Source organism: Octodon degus, unplaced genomic scaffold (genome assembly GCF_000260255.1).
Source record: "Octodon degus isolate 3935 unplaced genomic scaffold, OctDeg1.0 scaffold00089, whole genome shotgun sequence".
Classification (NCBI taxonomy): domain Eukaryota; kingdom Metazoa; phylum Chordata; class Mammalia; order Rodentia; family Octodontidae; genus Octodon; species Octodon degus.
In genome coordinates, this window is record NW_004524665.1 from 61,240 (window position 1) to 82,812 (window position 21,573).

Below are 21,573 nucleotides of genomic sequence, written 5' to 3' on the forward strand. Positions count from 1 at the left end.
AATTGGGAATGTGTGAGGCTCACTGCTGCAGGGCAGACAAGACAGTAGTATTGTCTGGGGCTGGAGCCAGGCAACCAAGAATTCCTGCTGCTTGATATATTCATGGGGGATGTAAACTCCAGCTCCTTTATCCCAAAGTTTAATGCGTGTGTTAAAATGTAAAGGGGTCAAATGGTTACGCATAGGTGAATAGTTTTGAAGATGGAGGTCATTCAAGGTCTCATAGTACCCAAGTGCAGTTCAGTACTTACATATGCATTATATTTTACAGCAAGGGGACCTTTAAGAAATTAACTGCAATATTATTTTACTGTACCTGATACTACCCACTTATCAGCCAATAAAGGAAATATTCATTCCTTATCCTTCTTCACAAGAAGGGGAGATAAACAACAGAGCCCTGGGTTGCTCCAAATTCTCTTAGGACTGCCATGACCTTAAATGGATAGTTACCAAGGAAACAGGATTCTGGGTTTGTGGCACTATCCCAGTCTGGATTAGAGATCCTGCAATCAAGGACTTTCTCATTAAAGACAGAATCCCAAGAAGAGAGAGTATGTCTTATCAATTTGGGGTACAATGAAAAAAAATCTTTGACTGGGTAACTTATAAGCAATAGAAATTTACCACTCATAGATCCTAAGGCTAGAAAGTCCAAGTTAACACACCAACAGGTTTGGTGCCTAAGGAGGGCCCATTCTTCATGGGCTGTGACTTCTCTGTGTACTCATGGAAGCAGAGATAGATAAGCTCTTTAGAGCCTTGTTGATAAGGGCACTGATCCCATTCATTGAGACACTCTTTCAAGAGTTGGTTACCTTACAAAAGCCACACATCTTAAGGCCAACAAACTGAGGACTGACTTTTGCAAAAAATTTTATAGAGTGCAAAATAGTATTAAAACATAAAAACTATAAGTTATCAATATAAAATTTCACTTAACAAATATGAATTTCACAGTATTTGTTGTAATGCATAATGTTGTCTTCCAACCAGCTATTCTTATTACCAGATATATGCATGCAAAATTAGAAGAAAGAAAAAAAGAAATATATAACAAATTAAAAAGTGGAAAAGGAGAAACAATTGAAAAAAAAGGATACAAAACAAATTGAACATAATATGTCCCTTTGACTTTGGCAGGGGTTTTGGAGTGACACAAAGTTCCAAGCCATAATGGCAAGGGAAAGCCCACCTTTCCAGTAGCAGAAGGACTTGTAGGGTTGGTAGTAGGAGGCTTTGCATCCATAGAACAGGTTCTTCTAGCTACAGACCAAGAAAGCCTGAGTGGTTTCCCTGCTTAACGAGGCTCCAGACAGAATTCTTCCTGCCTCCAGCACCTCCTGCTCAGCCTAGCCTTGCAGGATCCTTCTGACATCTCTATCTTCTCTCTACTAGATCCACCTACATCAGAAAACATGTCACTGTAAATTCTGCCTCATTTAACTGTAAATGTTGTTAAAAGGATTTTTTTGTGAGGGTTTACCAGTTTTACTCTGGATCTGGGAGTTAGTCCCGTGAAAACTTTCACATCAAGCTTAATGGCTCCCTATTCTTCCAGCCTGTATAGGAGCCTGATTTAGCAGAAGTCTTCTTCTAACTAGAAAATCTATTTCTTGTCTTAAAAGAGTTTCCTTTTCCTGAGAGCAAATTTAATTAGCAAACACAGCCCAAAAGCTCCCACCTCCACTCAAATGCTTAAAAATATTTATCTCCTTATGGAGCTAAGTATCTAGACTTGCTCTTTTTCTCCCAAATTGTTAGGAATAAAATTAAATTGTTTTCTTACTTTATCCAGTGTAATTTTTCTTGAACAATGCACACATAAGCCATAGGTCATCTTATGTGGCTAATAGAGGGAACGAAAGAAATTCTCAATGACAGTAGCATTGTCATTAACTTTGGAAAACAGTGGAAAAATACAGGATTATGGTCATTCTGGCAACTGCAGAGCAACATCTACTTCTTACATCTAGGTTATGCTGTGTGTTGGTTACTTTTCTCTCATTGTTGAGACAAAATACAGGACACCCAAAATTAAATGGAAAAAAAAAGGTTTATTTAACTCACAGTTAGTGGAGGTTTCAGTTCATACTCAGCTGGCTCTAAGGCAGAGTAACACATGGCAGAGGGCAGAAGTTCGTGGCAGAAGAAAGCAGCAAAGAGCCAAGGGAGGAGCGGCCGTTGAGGCAGATAGCAAGCCTCTCTCCCCTCCTTACATTGTATTCAGATTATTCACCCCAGGGCGGGTGCTGCATTCTCACACATAATCCCAGCATTGGATCAGGAATTAATCACAAACTGGAAGCCCACCTGACTGACTGCATGAGGTTTTGGGGGAACACCTAGACACAAATCATAGCATGCTGATTCTAATGAAAACATCAAAGGACAAAAATCTAAGAAATGATTCAATAAGGCAGAGGAACAGAGGTAGTTTATTTTATTTTCAAATGAATTGCTTTGTGTTTTCAGACTAGTTTGCAGTAGCTAACATTCTTTTGAACTACAGCAGAGTCATTGCTAAATGTGTGCAAAGACTGATATAAAAAGGAATGCAAATAAAGACAATATGAACATTCAGTTGAGCTCTTCCATAGTCTTCCATCAGTGTCTGCTTGTTTTTCACCTGGAAGTTTATGGGGAACATATTCCCCAGGAGCTGACAGATGAGTTTGCAGGATGAGGTGCAGGACAGCCAAACTAAGGAGCATTACGCTAAGTCACTGTGGGAACTCAGTTTCAGACACTTCTGAGAAAAAAATCCAGAAAGACTAAAAGGCCCCATATCAGTGTGAGACAGAACCAAGCCCTAGAAAAGCAACCACGGAGAACAAAGCCGAGACAATGAGGAAGAGGGGTTGATTGCAGAAATGTAGCATGTTTATAAGCTGGGAAATATATTTTTAAATAAAATATTTTGTAAAATAACATTTGAAGGTTGACATATATGCAATAAGTTGCACATTAAACATATGAGGAAAGAGGCATGATTGAAAAGAAGTAATGCAATGAAAATAAAGTAAAATAAAAACCAGAAAGCAGTCATGCAGTTAAACCTTTAGTTTATGGAATAGTACTGTAAACAGTTACTTATCATAAATTGACTGAGACCTTTACAAACTATAATAATAAATGTTGACCTGTTAATTTGTGTCCACTTTGCTGCTGCCCAGCATAGTAGATAACATGAACTCCCCTCCAAAAATACCCCTATTGTAATTCCTAGACCTGGTGAATATGTCACATGATATAATAATGGGGAACTTAGGTTCCCCATTGGATGATAATTAACTTGATCTTAGAACTAGAGTGCTATCCTGGATTACTCCTTGAGCCCAAGGTGAAATCAAGATTCTGTAAAAGAGGGAAGTAGTATACAATAGACTGTACAGTTGGCACTATGGGACCACTCCCCTCCACTTACTAGAACTTGGGCAATGCCCTAGGGTCAACTTCCTTTGGCCTTTGTTTTAAGGTCTACTACCTACAAGTAGGAATAAAAATAACTAAGACCCCGGAAATGTTAAAAGTTCCAGGCCAAGATTCATGAATGCTAAACCCACTGGCGTGACCTACAATGGCCTTTCTTCCCTTGGAACTCTTCAAAGATTCATACACTTGGACTGCATCTCTTGCATCCAATTCTAACAGAGTGAATTATGGGAAAGGACATGGGTAGTAGACACAACTTAGGTGACTCAGCATCCTGTTAGCCATATTGTTAATCATGACCTGAAAGAGACAGTGGGAGGTGCCTAAGGTGGGGGACATTTTTAAAACCTTACACTCATTTTATTCTATGCCTCTTTCATTTTCCTTCCACCAATGCCATTTTCCTTTTGTGCCAAAAGGAACCTACTTGTTCTGAGTGTACCTTCCACCACTAACTTCCTTAAACTTAGCTCCACTTTCCTTATGGCTTTGTACAGAAAGGTAAAATCTTTTTTCCTCCTCCATAAAAAACTGGACTCTATCTCACAGGTTTGAGAATAGTCAGGTAAAAAGTCAGAGATATATAGCATGAGAAAGATTGAATAGACATTGCTGGCATTGAGGATAAAAGAGACATAAGTCAAGCAATGCTGGCAAGATCTAGAAGCTGCAAGAGCCAAACAAGAAAATATCCCCCCCACCAGGCTTCATAAAATATAATCTTGACAATATCATGATTTTAGCCCAGTGAGAACTATTGACTACTTCTGGCTCCAGAACATTACATTTGTTTTGTGTTAAGCCATTAAATTTATAATGATTTGTAACAGCAGTATAAGGAAACCAACACAGGAAACCAATAATGTATTTTTGTAAATGTGTATGTGTGCTTGTGTACCTCAAGGATACATATAAATTAGAATTTTGGGCCAAGGAGATAGCTCAGAGGTCTAAGTGCCTGCCTGGAAATTGCAAGGACCTGGGTTCCTTCCTTGGTACCACATTTTGTGCTTGCCCTGGGCACAGAACCAGCCACCGAAACTGAACATGGTGGCACATGCCTATAATCTCAGCACTGATGAGACTGAGACAGGAGCATCACTGTGAGTCCAAGGTGTATAGTGAGACCCTATACCAAATAAATAAATAAGCCTTTAAATAAATAAAATAGAATTTCTCAATACAGTTATTAAAGTTTATCTTAAGAGGTAAATAGGTACATTCTCAAACTAGCACACTATGATTTGCTTAATTTTAAATGCTCAGTGAACTATAATGTACTCAGTATATTTAAAAGGATATGCGCATGTGTTTTTGTAAAAATCAGTGTATACATACTATTTTTAAACATACCTCACTCTCCATTAAATAATGTGATTGTTTTTGTAAAAATTTGAAAAGTATCCAAAATATATTTTTCAGAGTAGACCATGTAAACTAATAGAGTGTATTGAGGAGAAATCCTTCATTGTGACAAGGAAGGGCTTGGCACTTTGCTGACTTCCAAGTCCTTTGGTTGTCTCTCCTGGAGATTGCCACACCATAGGATCAAATAAAGGACAGCACATTGATTTTTCAAGTGAGTGTTTTTTCTGTTATAGGACACCTGAAAAGATGCTTATCAACAGATTTCCCTCAGTGAATAAAGACTATTTACTGAGTCTTTTAAATAGGCTCAGTGAATAGAATTAACTTTAGATGACAGTGTAGCTATTTATAGTACAGCAAGGGAAAGATTTATGCTGTATGTGTATGTGTTAGGTCAAAGTATGAACTTTTGAAATGGTAATAGACTCAAAGTCCAAGCATGATAGCTCTTCATATTTGTGCCATACTTTCTGAGCACTCAAATGCCAAATATTAAAATCAAAGTCTAGTCATCAGAAATACTCTGAGTAATAAAATGTACCTGATTCTTTTCTATTTCTCAATGCAGCAATGTTTAAATAATTCCAGAATGGCAACAAGTACCAGTATTAGCTTTTGGTAAAGCCTTTTGACTATCTTTAAATTAACTTTTTAGCACCTTTTTCTGAGCTTCTTTCACTGTCTTAGACATGAAAGGAAGAAGAAGGGTGAAGCCACTGCCAGAGTCTTAGGAAAAACCATTAGAAGAGCCCCAGAACCAAGCCCCAGAGCAGGGAAATAGATGCCAGGGGAAACAGCAAATAAACCCCGCCTTCTCCTCTCCCCTCCATATTGTACTGAAGTCCTTCCTGCCTGTTTACTGAATGCATCTACTACTTCTTTCTCCAGAACATTGTTTGTTTTGTGTTAAGCCACTAAATTTATAATGATTTGCAACAGGATAAGGAAAACAATAACATATTTTTGTAAATGTGTATGTGTGCTTGTGTATCTCAAGGACACATATAAATTAGAATTTTGGGCCAAGGAGATAGCTCAGAGGTCTAAGTGCCTGCCTGGAAAGTGCAAGGACCTGGGTTCCATCCCTGGCACCACATTCTGTGCTGGCCCTGGGCAGAGAGCCAGCCACCGAAACTGGGCATGGTGGCACATGCCTGTAATGCCAGCACTGGGGAGGCTGAGACGGGAGCATCAGTATGAGTCTAAGCCCATGGACAAATACATCTGGGATTGTACCTCTTTGAGATGGAAAGTAAAGCAGGAAAGGAAAAGAAATGAACTTGCGAATATGTGGAAAACAAGGTGATGCTTACACTTCACTGCATCTCCACTTACTGTGAGCACCTCAGAGGGGACCCAATGATGTGCCGTGGGGCACAACTGTATACTTACTGTCATGGATTTGCTTGAGTAAATGCACCATTTTTATTAAACAATGCTACTAGATTGTTGCCACACCTTTTCATTATTTTAAAACCCAGTGACCACAACCCCTTTGGCACACTAACTTACCTTGTGTGTAGAAGATCAGTACTAATGGTTTCCAGATTTTTGTCTTAGTTCCTAAACCACTCATCATTTTTAAATCCATATTTTCAGCAAACTTTAAAGGTCCAATTTATAAGTGAAAGACAGAGGGAAACAATTTATCATTTGTAATTCATTCATACTTTCCTTGTAATAATTAAAGGAATTTGACTTGAAGCAATGGAAGACAAGTATGACTTTTTAAAAAATTAATACTAGTCAATAACAAAAACAGGCATGACTTAAATTAGTGAAATTATCTCTCATAGCTAAATCATTTCAAAGTACAGTATAAACTAATGCTGATGACTTGAGACTTATAAAATACTGTAAGTAAAAAGAATTTTAGGAATAAAAATAAGGTAGGAAACATGGTTCATTGTATTATGAGATTAACATAAAATAATAATTGATGTTGAGTGCCTCTGCCAATTGCACTTCCTTCCTGACAAGTGGCTTCTAATTGCTACTAGGAACTAATTCTTAGAACTTTTCAATGTTGAGGATTTTTTAATATCATTTTTGTAGTAGTCATTGCCCTCAAAATATGTTCACATCTAATCCCTGTAATTTGTCCATGTATTATATCACACAGCAAAGGAGACTTTGTAATTATGGTAATAGACCTTTAATAGGGAATTATTCTGCATTATTCTTATGAGCTTATTGTACCACACATACTCAAGGAAGCCATATTTGTAAGCTTTGACATCACTGAGATACTCTACCCCAAATCCACAATTTAAGAGGAGAGGTTTAATTTGGTTCATGGTTTAAGGGAATTCAGTCCATGGTCAGCTGGTTCCAACTGAGAATTTTCATAGAAGAACAGTGTAGTGGTAGGAGATATGCTTAGTTCATGGTGGTCAGGAAGCAGAATAGAGGAAGAGCACCAGAGAGAAAGAGTTCAGGGGCTATGCACAGTACCAAAGTCCTGTCCCATGACCCACCGAGACACACCCAGAAGTACTCTTTGCTAATTTCCTAAGTTGCTCCCAGGCCCATGAAAGTGACAGGGTTAACCTAATCTACCACATTTTACCCTGTGTGAAGTTGACAACTAAATACATTTTCTTAAAACATAATTAATCTCTAACTAAACACGAGGTCATCTTCCTGATTAACCTGATATAACTATCCCACATACAACTAAAACAAAAGAATACCTTCTCCAAATCTCAACAGTCCCAAAATTTCTAAAAAGTCTGAATCAGAGTTTCCTCAAAGACTCAAGGCAAATTATTGTTGTGAATCCTTGAAATAAACTCAAAATGAAGTACAAAATCACAAAGTACAGTACACATGGTAAACATGTGCATGACCAAAGGGGGAATTGAAGAAAAGAAAACAATGGACTAAAAGAAGAATGAAAACCAGCAGAAATGAGATTTCCTGTAGCTCCATGTCTAGTATGATACCAAATTTGGTTTAGAGGGCTTGAGCAGCCTCTCTCCTGTGGCTTTGTTCATTGCAGTCCACACAGCTTTTTCTCTTGGGCTGCTTTTTCATAGTGTACAGATTTCCTTGGAAGACATTCTGTCATCCTGGACTCTCTGCCTGCAAGAATCTCCACTGAGGCTTCAGCTTCATTCCCATAGTTGTCCTGCGCCACGCTGTCTGGGGCTCCTTCCGTGACCTCTAAGGAACTTAGTGGGAAAGAAGGAATAAGAACTTAACAGTCCAAGAAGGTTTATTGCTAAACCTGAGAGGGACCTCTGTGTGAGCAGAATGGAGAAGGGGCTCTTACAGGCAAATAGGTTTTTTAGATAATGTCTTAGGGTAGGCTTTTGAGTGAGTGGGTCACAGAAACAGCAGACTGATGTGTCCTCTGTGATGGAAGTAAAACAAAATCTATATGTCTGTAAGGTGGAAAGTGGGCTCTTTTAAACTAGTGGTGTCCCTGTCTGGGCTCTGTTGGAATTTCTTTTGGGATCTCGGTGGAAGCCTTTCTGATTCCACTTTGCCATTCTGCATGATGCTAAAATCAGCATCACTTGGATGAAGCCAAGGTTGCCAGTTTTAGAAAATTCCAAGGGCCTGGGAGATGGCTCAGTGGAATAAACAATTCCCTGGCAAGTGCAAGGGCCTGAGTTCAATCCCTGGTTCTGGAAAAAAAAGAAAGAAAGAAAATTCCATCAAATCAGAGTATGGGAGATAATGTCCTGTTCATCTATAAAAACAACTTGCTTAGCAACCAAGTAAGAAGAATCACTTCAAAAGTATTCACTTCTATGTTTCTGCCTGTCACAGTTTGTGTCTAGACCTCCTTCCAAAGCCTCATGGGGTCAGATTTTTCAGAGGTGGCTGAGTCTGTGACTGGTTCATCGTCTAGCTGGGGTTATAGTTGTGAGCACTCAACACCACACCTCAGGGTGGATAGCCCGCATGCAATATAAGTGATGGAAAGAGGCTTACTGTCTCCTTTCGCTCTTGCTGCTTTTGTGAACTTTTGCAGGCCCAGCCACCAAGAACTGCTGCTCCTCTGCCATGTGTCATCTGCTATGGAGCCCTTGGATGATGGCTCATTAATCATGTGTCTACAAACCTTGAGCTAAATAAACCTTTATCCCTTTAACAGTAAGTATCAGATATTTTGTCTCAGCAATTTGAGAAAAGTGGCTAAGGCACTGCCATTACTAAACCACTATTCCCCAAATCCTAACCAGTTCCCTTGCCTCTTTTTTTCCCTCTTATTTATTTATTTATTTATTTATTTATTTATTTATTTTTCCATAATTTTATGGAGAGACAAAGAGCAATGAGACAGTTTCAAATCAAATTGGTATGACAGTTTCAATAATTAACACATTGCATACTCTCTTCCTAGTGGTTATTTGCAGTACAAGATGCAGACATGGTATCCTATTTACAAACACTATTAGAACAAATCCCTCTACTCATTAAGAGAATGTAACTATATAACTATCCTAACCATTTTGAATACACAGATACAAAATGAACATTCATCTGTATCCCCTTTTTTGTTTAGTTCCATCATTTGAATATTATAGGTGTGTTAACTCAGCAAAATATTCTAAAAGAGTGCAGTAGTCCATAATAGTATTGGGTCTTCTGCTTGACTGTCCCTTGCCTCTTCTTTAGAGAGTTGCCTTAAACCTAGAAAGCTCAGACTATAATGTTCTATTAATTGTCCACTTTTGGTTTTCTCTTCAGATATACTATTAAGATACCACGATGGTGGTGTTCAATTTCTGTAATAAATCATAGTTTTCTTTAAAAACAGGATGTCTTCATCTTTTAAGGAATTTGTCACTCATTGGATCAGTTCTTCCAAATCTATGATTTCAACTGTTCCATTGTGTTTATTTCTCTGACCACCCTTTACTCCGCCCCCTCCTGTACGTTTCTACTGTCATTACTTTCATACAAAAACATCTTACATAAATAATTATCTAAAATGTTAAATACTAAAGTCTTACCTAAAATGCTGCAAAATTTATAGTATTCAGTTAATTCATTCACAATTTTGACCTTTGATAAGCCTTATGCTTCTTCAATGACTGTTAAAGAAATAATGACTTGTAGAAATTTAGGAACTCCTTTTCTACTGCAGTAGAAACAAGCATGTCCTTAAAATTGATCTCTATGATCACATTTAGTAAAAGCATTTTAATCTGTGAATTTAAATATGATTTATTTTATTATCACTCTATGGAGTGAATGATTTTCACTTTAGATTAATGAACATTTTTCAGAATGGAAGGATATTTAAATTTATTTAGCATTTTTATGCATGATTATTTATTATCTTTTTGTGTACTTTTGAAGTTCATTGCTTTTTTTTTAAAAAAGCATGAAATCATATCAAAGTGAGTTTAAAATATAATTTTATTATTAATTGTGAAAAATAAATTAGCCATATTGAGGATTAATATAAATTAACACAACAAAAAGAACCCATGAGATGTGTAGTGTTATTTTTTACTTCTAACTAGGCTGTGGTAATAACAAGACCATCACACATGTCTCAGTTACTCTTCTGTCATTACTGGGAAAAATACCCTTCACCCAAAATGAAGGAGGGAAAGTTTATTTAGCTCGCAGTCACTGGAGGTTTCAGTCCATACTTAGCTTGCTCCAAGGCCAAGTAGCACATGGCACAGAGCAACCTTTCATGGCTTTAGAGAGCAAGTGTGTCTTCCTTAAATTGCATTCAGGCTATCCGCCCAGGCTGGGTGCAGCACATCCATAATCCTAGCAGCACTCACACCCATAATCCCAGTGGATCATGAGTTAAGCATAAACTCTAGAAGTCCACCCCATGATTGCATGAGCCTTTGAGGGGACAACTAGACACAAACCATAACAACACACATAAATCTTCCAAGCTCTAGCATAAAGTGTTCCTTTGTCTTCAGTTCACATTCTTTGGATGTCTTTGGTTTCAGCTTTGCTCTGATTTTATCATGGTTCAAAACTGCATTCGTTGACTCCTTGTCACCCCTTTGCCTGCTCTATTTTCTGCATTTCCAATTTGGATCGTTGTTCCCTGTAGTCTGAGCACTGACAGCCAGCAGCTCACCATCCCAGGGTTCTACCTCATCGACCTCTCAGGTTGGGCAGGCATCTCATTTCTTCTCCTGTTCTATCATCTTTGTTTAAAACAACAAACTTCAAATAAATAAATAAATAAATAAATAAATAAATAAATAAATAAATCAAACTTCACTGTCAGAAGGAAATGTGTATCCTTGAAGATTTAGGTGTTGTTCACTTTTTAAATTTTCACAAAAGATGCATAATTTCATGAGATATAACTTTTCAGTAGAATTAAATTAAAAATAATTTGTTCAATAAGTGTTTTAATATCCATTGATGTGAGCAAGACCAAGAACACTGTGCCTCTATTTATTTATAAATGGCAGGTCTTCTAACAAGAAAGCCCAGAAACTTCAGTATCACCAACTTTATCTCTTTATTAATAAATATGTTAAATGATATATGCCAGTCATATCTCATTCCAAGGTTATGATTTGTAAGTATTAAGAAAATGGTGAACAATGAGATAAATCCATAGAACACTTATTTTCTTGCAGGATAAGTCACTAAATAATGAATCTAGTGGAAAATATTGGGCCTTCTTCCTCTGATAGATGAAAGAGCTTTGGATATGAAAAGATGCCTGCTAAGCCCCGGATACTGACATACTGTGGCCTCAACCCAGCCAATGACGATGCATTCCATTGTCACTCTGGCATTTAGCAAAGTGGGTGAATAGTTTTGGATGGAGACAGGGTGAACTGAGTTAAGGATTTCTGCCACAGCTTCCTGAGGAAGTAAAACAAGAGCCACACAGGCAATTGTAAACGTTCTAGTAGAGACATTAAGTAAAGGAAGAAGTGGATAACATTATTTTTAATAAGATGCTTTGCTTAAATGTGTACAAAATGCTAGAACTGCAACCTGGTATTAATATAAAAACAAATTTATGAATGGGATATTTACATATTTTTGTATCTATATTAAGGATATGAAATACAGCATGGTAGTTAATTGTGGTGTCCACTTGAATAAACAATAGCAGATTAATTCAGTACAGTTCTGGGTATGTTTGGATAACTGACTTACTGAGGAGGAAAGACCCACTGTGGGTGTGGTGGTACCAGCAAGAAAAATGGAAAGAAGAAGGTAGCCTGGTTTTGACTTCTTTGGAGGAGCTCCCAGCTTCATCAAAGCCTTTCTATCACCTCCAGCCTTCCAGGTACTCCTCACCCTTCTGATATAGACCCTTCATCTTCCCTGTATGTATTTGCAAGATTTTACAGAGAACTTCAGACCTTTCAATTTTGACTGGATACTCCAGCTTTCCAGCAGTCAGACAGCATTGTACATTTTTCTGCATCTGATTCTGTGACTTTGAGGCAGCTATTGTAAACCTACTTTGTGAATTCACATATATATATATATATATATTCTTTATAATATGTAATAAATGATAAACAAAGTTAAGGATTTAAGCCAGAGTTGCTGGAAGGAGTAAAACATGAGGCACACAGGCAATTTAAAAGGTTCTAGGAGTGACATTAAGTAAAGGAAGAAGTGAATAACATTATTTTTAATTAGTTGCTTTATGCTGTTGCCTCAGTGAATTCTGCTACATCCAGGATGCATTCATCATATATAGCACATCTCAAGTTCTCGTCTTGGGAATATCTGAACAAACAGCTATGATCTAAATACAATTCCAACTCTCTTTTTTAAAACCGTATTTCTGGTAAAAACTGTAGGCTGAACATAGCTACTCCCTCCTCTGAAGTTTTACTTTGAAGTAAAAATAGGAAAAGAAAGAGGAATATGAAGAAGAAAGGATAATATGAAGAGGAGGAAGACGAGGAAAAGAATGAGAAGGGAGAGTAGGGTTAGGAGGCATCTTAAGAGCCAAGAGAAAGAACATAAGATGAGGAGAAAAATTTTTGTTACAGTTCTTTACACATACTGATAGGTATTGATCCCATATTTGTATTTTTTTCTTAGACTTTTCCACTGTAAACTGTATCACTGGATTAAATCAAGCTCTGCACGGAGCCTAGCAGACAAGCAACAAAAAATTCTTCTCAATAGACTTCCTTATATGTCATTTAATCTATTTATATTAAGATGGATGGAAGTATAACTCATGAACATTTAACTGTAATTTTGCTTTGAGTGAGAGTAGAGTTGGGCAAGATTGGTTCTGTTATGCGCTTCCATCAAATTCATCATTCCTATTCCATCTTAAGAGACATCAAAGTGAAGTAAGATACTAATGTTTATAATAAAGTATTAGAACTTCCATTGAGCACTGATTCTCAGACTTTGGTTTCAGACAAGGCTGATCAGCATCTCTCAATAATGTGTCATGGGGCTGGCGAGATGGCTCAGTGGTCTAAAGTACCTACTTGGAACAAGCTTGGCAAAGCATCAGGGACCGCGGTTCAATCCCCCAGCACCACATGCCAGCCAGCCCCGCCCCCTGTTGGGCTGAGCTGGCCACACACACACACACACACACACACACACACAATAAATAAATAAATAAATAAATAAATAAATAAATGTTTAAAAAAACAAAAAAAAAATAATGTGTCAGAAATGAACTTTCTTGGGTTCCAAGCCAGACCTTCTGAGCCACCAGCTTGGAGACACAAGGCAACAATATGTGGTCCACTAACCCATCAGGTCCAGTGAGGTTTGAGAACCACTGAACCATGTAGTTCAGTGCAGGCTTCCTTTGTTGTTCTTTTTCCTACCTGTACAATGGTGCCTTGCTTCACAACTTGTCCCCTGATTCTGGAGAAGATGGCCTTGTTCATGTCCATTAGCCAATGTGGAGCGTGAGAACAGAAGCAGAAATTGGATGAACACTTCTGTTTGGGAACTAAGTAATTCACAAAGAGAAGCGTTTATGAACCAAGGTGTTACTGTAACTGAAAAAGACAGTAGTCATTCATTTCAGTAGCTTGGAAGGTAGCAATGTCTAACCTATGACCCGCTTCCTTTGGGCATTAGAATTAGCAAAAGTTTTACTCTTAGCCAAACCTGGTGTGTTTCCTTTTCATGTTGAGAATTTCTTAAAATGTCTTATGTTTTCACTTTGATTGATGAGAGCATAAGTGAACGTGAGGTTTATTATATAATTGCACCACACAGAGCAGGCACAAGAATGAACATTCTCAATGTGGGTAAATATCGTTCCTAAATAGGCAATACATTGAAGAAAATGTATAAATGAACCAAAATATTTCCCTATTCTGCCAAATCACATCAGACTCCTATGTCTACTCACTTTATTGGGGTTTAAATACTCCATGAAGGACAAAGAGTAATAATCTTGTAAACAAATTGGATTTTGAGCAGCAGGAAGCAAGGGATGCTGGGTGCTTGTTTCCTTTCCCACCGACCACACTCTTTCACACAGTAACACTGTTTATAATTTACAGTGTGCTTATCAAAAGTGAATTTTAAATGGATGAAGCAGAACTTGAGTTTGTTTTTTGTAAAACTCACCACAAAGCAACCAAGCCCACCAGGAAACACATGAGACAACCACTCCAAATTCCACATGGTTTTTTCCAGAGCCATGAAAAAGTCTTGTTAAGTTAAAATAGAAAAATAAAGACAAAAATGAAAGGACTTTTTTTCTTAAATTCTGTATTTATCCAGGCTTGATAAGGCAAAACTTCAAATGAATATTTGGTAACCAGAGTAAATAGTTTTAATCTCAGAAAACAGAAGATAACTGTTTCTTTTCTTATTGTAGAGATCATTTTAAAAGAGTGAAACAGCAAAAAATCACTGGAAGTCACAGAAAATGTGCTTCTGAGGTCCTTTCACTCAACTAATGAGGACAAGATCAAAGGAGACACATTCTCTAAGACAACAGCTACATGATCAGAATTGAGAGTTGAGAAAGTCTATAGAAATGAAGGATGAAAGTGGGGAAGAGTGACATGGCTGGAGCAACTGGGGATGGCTTTCCAATTGAAGAGACATGTTAACCACAGGCCAGGGCAGCATCTTCCAAGCCTGACATTATTTCACGCTGAGGCCTGCATATTGTACCAATTTCTGACACAAGCGCATGCCAACCCTCGCACCTGGTGTAATCTTCTAGCATGAGATCGAAGAGCACCACCTGCATCTACTGTCATTTCCTTTCCTTCTCTTTTTCTTCTTCTCATTTCTGTCCTAAGACAAACAATATCCTTTCATACTGACCAATTTTCTGGACTGATTCATTGAATGGGGCAATAAGAACCTGGAAGACAGCGCTGGTCCTTACTCTGCCTCACCAAGAAAAACAATGTCGGGTAAATGAGGTGAAGCTGGGGATGGATCAGTGAAGTCTAATAAATGCTTTACATCTGCTCAAACACAGCCACACACAGCAGCATGAAGAATCGACATCTGTGAATAATAAAGTCATAAATGCTACTGCACACGTCCTCATTCTCGTAATGCGACTTCCATCACTCATTCTCTGGGAACTGAAATCTTCCTCCTGTGCAACTCCCCCAAGCTGCTTATACGTTGTTTTCTTTCCTGTTAATCCGAAGCTTGACTGCAGGCTTCCATGGCTGACCCTTTCAGCAAATGCTCACATCCCATTTAATTCTACAACTGGCAGGTAATGATTTTCCATGCAGAGTTAGAGGTTGATCTCAGGGATAGAATTGCTCTGTGTTTCAATCAAAAATATTTAGTGTATGATGCTGTATTTAAACTATTGGGCCTAGCACCAGATACAGTGCCCCTGATAGTATATATAATCACACAAGATCTGATTTAACTAAGAGTGGTACCCAGAGATAAACTAGTAACAAGTAATTCCTTAACCAAAGGGAAAAATGTGAATACAGAAATCTTACAAAAACCAGTTTTCTAAATTACTTTATGGACTTTATTTTTCAGGAGAACTGGGGGTGCTAAATGCATTTATTGCTAGACTATTTGTACTAAATAGGGGTGATTTTTCCTGGAAAACTTCCATTTGTAGAGTAAAAGTTTTCATCCTTTAAGAGTCCAATGAACCACTTGGGGCCACTGTAAAAAGAGAGAGAGAGAGAGAGAGAGAGAGAGAGAGAGAGAGAGAGAGAGAGAGAGAGTTGATTCATGTGCAGAAACACAATTAGGACTTGGAAATAAAGCTCTGGGCTAGTTCTTCAGGACATTTGTTCTGCTCACATTTTTCTCATTGTCTCCTGGTCCCACTTCATTCTTCTGCTTGGTACCGGTCTCCCTCCATCACAGTGAAACCCATCAGGTGTCACAAAGCTGCCAACTACTGCATTGGCCCACTTGCTTATTAAATTCCAGGTTCTACCTCCACAATCTTCATGCCTTCTGTTTTGTCATCTGCTATATTTCACCTTTATATCTCACCTGAAGGTCAAAGGCTGCTATTTTCTGACGTCGTAGCCATGAACATGCTGCATAGCTGCCAATATATGTGTCCAGTTGCTCATATTTTTTTCCAGTTCAAAATGATCACTGCCTGTCCTCTCTGTTCTGACCCCCCACCAGGTTTCTGGCTTATCACCAAAAACTCCTCTTCACTCCAGTTTTTCTGATATTTTAAGTAAAAGAATCTGCTAGAAAGTAAGACACCTGTCAATTTTAAAAAGCTAGTGAATGTACAATTTAATTAGCACGTATTTAAAATAGACTCATTTGAATCATTCTCTATGAGAAGAAAGAAAAACAGAAATTCTTGACTAATATAACCTGTGAATCTAGAGTTTGGTAAAAATACACACTGATTAGACAATCCTAACATACCTCAGGCTTTCACATGACATATCAAAATCTTAAGATGTATCAAAAACTTACAGTGGAGATAATGTTTCATACATAATGCCAGCTTCTCAAATTTCTGTCATTTTTTAAGCTCACGTGGTCCTTTTATATACATTGTGCCCCTTTTCCCCATAAAGTACCTGTGAAAGAAGTGTCATTTCCTTCTCCTGGAAGTAGAATGTGAGACCCAGGATCCAAACGGCTCACCCCAATTCCCAAAGCTCAGCATTCTTCTAGTACAGTGGTAGGAAAAACAAAAAGGACAGCAACATTTTGTTGCTAAGAGCTCCCACGTGAGTGACATGCAGAAGGTCACACTGCTGGTAAGCACCCTGGTGTCTGAGACGACAGTTTAATCACCGCCAGGCCCAAAGTGGTGCCAGGTACTTGAAACATACTTGCTTAACTTAGTAGTATAATTTGAAAAATGAGTCAAAACATATGTTCAAGTGAGAAAATACTTCAAAAATCAGTCTTTGGGCTTGTGATTATGTTTTCAGCAGCACAGCAATCCTTCTCTGGACAGAGATGGCTGAGGTATGTTCCAGAAGGTTCTTCTGTTGATGGACATTTAGGCTGATCTTATATCTCAGCAATAGCCCTACAACAAAACACAAGAGAGCCAATGGCTTTTGGACATGATGATTTCATTGTCAAACTGAAGAGGAAAGATGAAAGGAAGGATTAACAAGGGGCATAATGCTATTGCTTGACTAGAGGAGTAAGTTTTGCCACATCCTGAAAACAATGGGAGAAATTAGCAGAATGTATTGCATGTTGCAAACTACAGGGGAGTCATTTGGATGTACTGACTGTAACAAAAGTTAAGGTGACAGATGTGCTATCTGCCTTGAGTTGGGCATTATTCAATGTATCCATGAACCAAAACATCAAACTATATCTCTTAAGTGTGTAAACATATTATTTCAATGATTTTTAATTAAGAAATAGATGTGTCTTAGTAACCTGTTACATAATTATAAAAATAACCCTCCTGGGGCTGGGAAGATAGCTCGGTGATCAAAACACCTGCCTGGCAAGCTCAAAGACCTGAGTTCAATCCCTAGTACAAGTTGTGCTGGCCTCCAGAACTGGGCGTGGTGGTGTACGCCTATAATCCCAGCACTGCCAAGGCTGAAACGAGAGGATCGCTGCAAGTCCAAACTGTGCAGCAAGATCCCATAACAAATAAACAAATTAAATTAAGACAAAACTAGCTATCCTTTGGATACCAATCTTTTTCTGTATTATAAGTTTTCACTCTAGTTAACATGCAGAAGACACCCAAAATATGCAGCAAAGTCTTTTTCTTTTTTTTTTTTTTTGTCTTATTTATTATGTACAGTACTTGGTATCGAACTCAGGATCTTCTCATTGAGCTACATCTCCAGCCCTTTTTATTTTTTATTTTTTTTAAATTTGACAACAGATCTTTGTAAGTCCTTAAATCGCATGTACTACCACAGCTGGCTTGGTAAAGTGTCATTAATAAAATATTTGAAAAAGGCCTTTTAGGTTTGAAAACTAAAAAAGTTTTTATAGTAACAAAATCACTGTTGCACATGTTATTAACATATTTAGAGACAAATAGCAGGAAGTTGTTGGCATATTTTAAGGTATGCCTGTAAGGTATTGATTTTTTTTTAAATGTATTTGGTACAGTCTCACTACACAGTTCAGACTCACAGTGATCCTCCTGCTCTCAGCCTCCCAGGTGCTCAGATTACAGGTATCCACCACCATGCCCAGTCTAGGCGGCTGGCTCAGTATGCCCAGGGGCTGGGCTGGCACAACATGTGGTGCCTGGGATCGAACCCCTCTCCCTGTGCTTGCCTAAGCAGGGTATTGATTATTTAAGTTCTTAAAATAATTTTTGAATGACATCATTCATGTACTTCTTTTTTTCTTTCATTCATGTACTTTCTACTTGAATGTCCATGCCTTGTGTCTTGGAAGATTTGTCCTCATTTTAAATTTGTTGTAACAAAATAAAAATAATGAACACAAAATTTTATGTACAAAATATTTACCATGGCACAGATTGTAAAACTAAAAATGATATAATTTCAATGTCTATATGGAAAATAATGAAATAAATTTTAAATAATAAAATACAAGCTATAAAGTATTAACCTAGGGTTTATTAATATCCTTCAGGACATATTAAACTGGAAATTATTATTTATAATAATAAAATTCAGAATGAAACGTTATTTATTCAGTTCTTAATGCCAAAATTAAGTACTGGTCAAATGACAATGCATCAAAATTGCAGTGGAGTTTTATTTTTTATTTTATTTATTTATATATTTATTTATGGCTAGGTCCTCCTTAAAGTCTGGTCTAGTGAGGCATGTGGTGCTGGGGATCAAACTGCAGTCCCCTGCAACTGACTAAGTTTGCCCAAACAAGGACTTTAGACAACTGAGCTATCTCACCAGCCCCCGCAGTAGAGTTTTAATATCCTTAAATTTTTAAATTTTATTGTTTTCAAAACTGCATTCATCACCGTATCAGTATGACATAGCAGTCGGGACCACCACTGGGACCACCTGTGATTGCATGACTTTGGTACTTAACCAAGTAAAGTATTTCCAGGAAAGGCATGACTGTAAGTCAGTGAATGAGTTCAGTGTCACAAAATCATACTCTCAGCAAAACTATTTATCTGAGACAATAGTTTTCTAACCTCTGAAGTCACTGCAGTAATCGAATTGCAATGTACTTACAGAGGGTCACAAGTCCAAGTCCAGGTCGGGCAACTTAGCAACTTAGCCATACCCTGTCTTAAAATGATAAAACCAGCTGGGATCAATTTCCAGGACTCCTAAAACTGTTTCATTCTATAATTGCCATTTCACTGTATTTATCAATTATAAATTACTGTGCTACAAATTTTGTCCAACTCAGTTTTCCTTCAGGAAGGACATGTCCTTGTCCCCTTAGATATAGGCAGATATCTAAGCCTATAAATATCTTTCCCACTCCTCACTACTGAAGTACTCCCAAGACTGCAGTCTAATGCATAATTTAGGCTTATTAATGGATTGTTTCCTAATATTAAAAAGAAACCAGCAACTGACATAATTTGTCACACTTCTGTGTTAAAGACCCGCCACTTCTGATTAGGCCAAACTTCAGCTTTCAGGGTTCACGCTAGCGAAAAACCACCATTCGAAGTAGAAACCTAAGGAGCCAAGCTATGCAAATCTTATAATACTTAATAAGTCTTAGATGCTTTAATACATTTCAAGTGTCATTCTTAGAATTTCATTTATTATATTAAGTCATTTAATCCTCTCAGTCTTTGCATGAAACATGGACTGTCATTAACCTGTTGTGTCCAGAGTTGCATAACTGCTGCTAGGTGGAGGGGAATCACAGGATCTAGGCCAGGAATGATGAAACTTTCAGAGACCCCATGCCAAACTGCAGCTCCAAACCCATGCATTTATCACAAAGTGCCAGCACTGCAAACTGAGGCTTAATTTTAGGGGAAAAAAGGTTCATGCATTAACGTCTTTGCCTGGGAAGTACCAGTAAGAGGGCTCTCAATGACACAAACAGCTGATTATTGACTGGCAAAGGCTAGTATTTGGTGTGCCTTTGCACAACTAAGGTGATCTTCACTGTTGTGCGTGTGCCTATCATCTGTCAAACCTTGGCAGAGGCAAACTGGCTCTCATGTCAACAGGTAAGGCTCTGCCTGCCTGCCGTGGCACAGGAGGTCACCCCCAGAGGCCAAGCCTGAGGAAGCCCTGTATCTGTTCATGGGTCCATTATGCCACCTGGCTGCTCATACAGTGCTATCGCTTTTTATCTGAAAGAACCTAGGCAAGAAAGACTGAGATTGATTCAGAAAACTCATAGTGTCGACTCAATCTCTACTCGTGTTTAAAACATGCTCAGAGAATCCAATGGGAAAGATTTCTCTTAGAACTTCTTTTTCTACTATATACTGGTGGCATCCTCTCAGATACTACACTATTTTAGCCTTCATATTGTTTACTGTAGACAACTGCCTCTGGTGTGCATATTAATGTAGATATTTCTATCCCAAATGAGAAGCCTCTACAATGTAATTAGATGCAAATCCTTCCCAGAGCCCTAGTAACAGTATGTCCATTTATACAGGATGCTTTGCTGTGGCAACTGTATAACACAACAAATCTCACTATTTTACTTGATAACAAGGTGAACCTAACACACACACACACACACACACACACACACACACTCCCTTAGTGTCAAGCTGTATTGCATAAACTAAATTGAAACTCTGCAGCAGCATACACCACTCCTGGCAGATTGTAACACCCTAACCTGGACTTAATTATTCAGCATCAAAAGTAAATGTCATAATTTCAACAGAAGTAAGATTTATCTACCTTTCTAGCTGAAATATGTCTTACATACATTGGAGTTAAGAACATGATTAATGACTTAAATTAGAAAAGCTACAGAGTGCTCAGAAAGTGTGTTTGAAAACCAGCTGCTTATCCTGAGCATGGTACTTTACAAAAACAAACAAACAAAACCAGTATATAAAGAATTGCCCCAAAGATGTACATAGAGTCCAAATTAGTAGGGACATAGGGATCTTTATAAAATATTTAGAAATAGATTTTGCAAAAGATACATAAAAGGGGCCAGCCCACAGCTGTCATATATCACCAAGTGCTAATTAGAAGAAACAGAATCATTTGTATCTTCAGCTGTTAAAAACAACAACAACAACAAAAAAAAAAACAGCAGTCCTAGCCCAGGTCCGGTGAGTGTGTGGAGAGCTTCCTGCTACCCTGCACTGGCGGGACCAGTCCCAGCCCACGCGCAGCGTGGGCTGGACCCTCTCCCGCCCCACCAGGCCGCCCCCCACCCCTCCCGCCGAGTAGGAATTTCTGCCGACTTCCGGGAACCCCCAGACCCAGTCCTAGCCCAGGTCCGGTC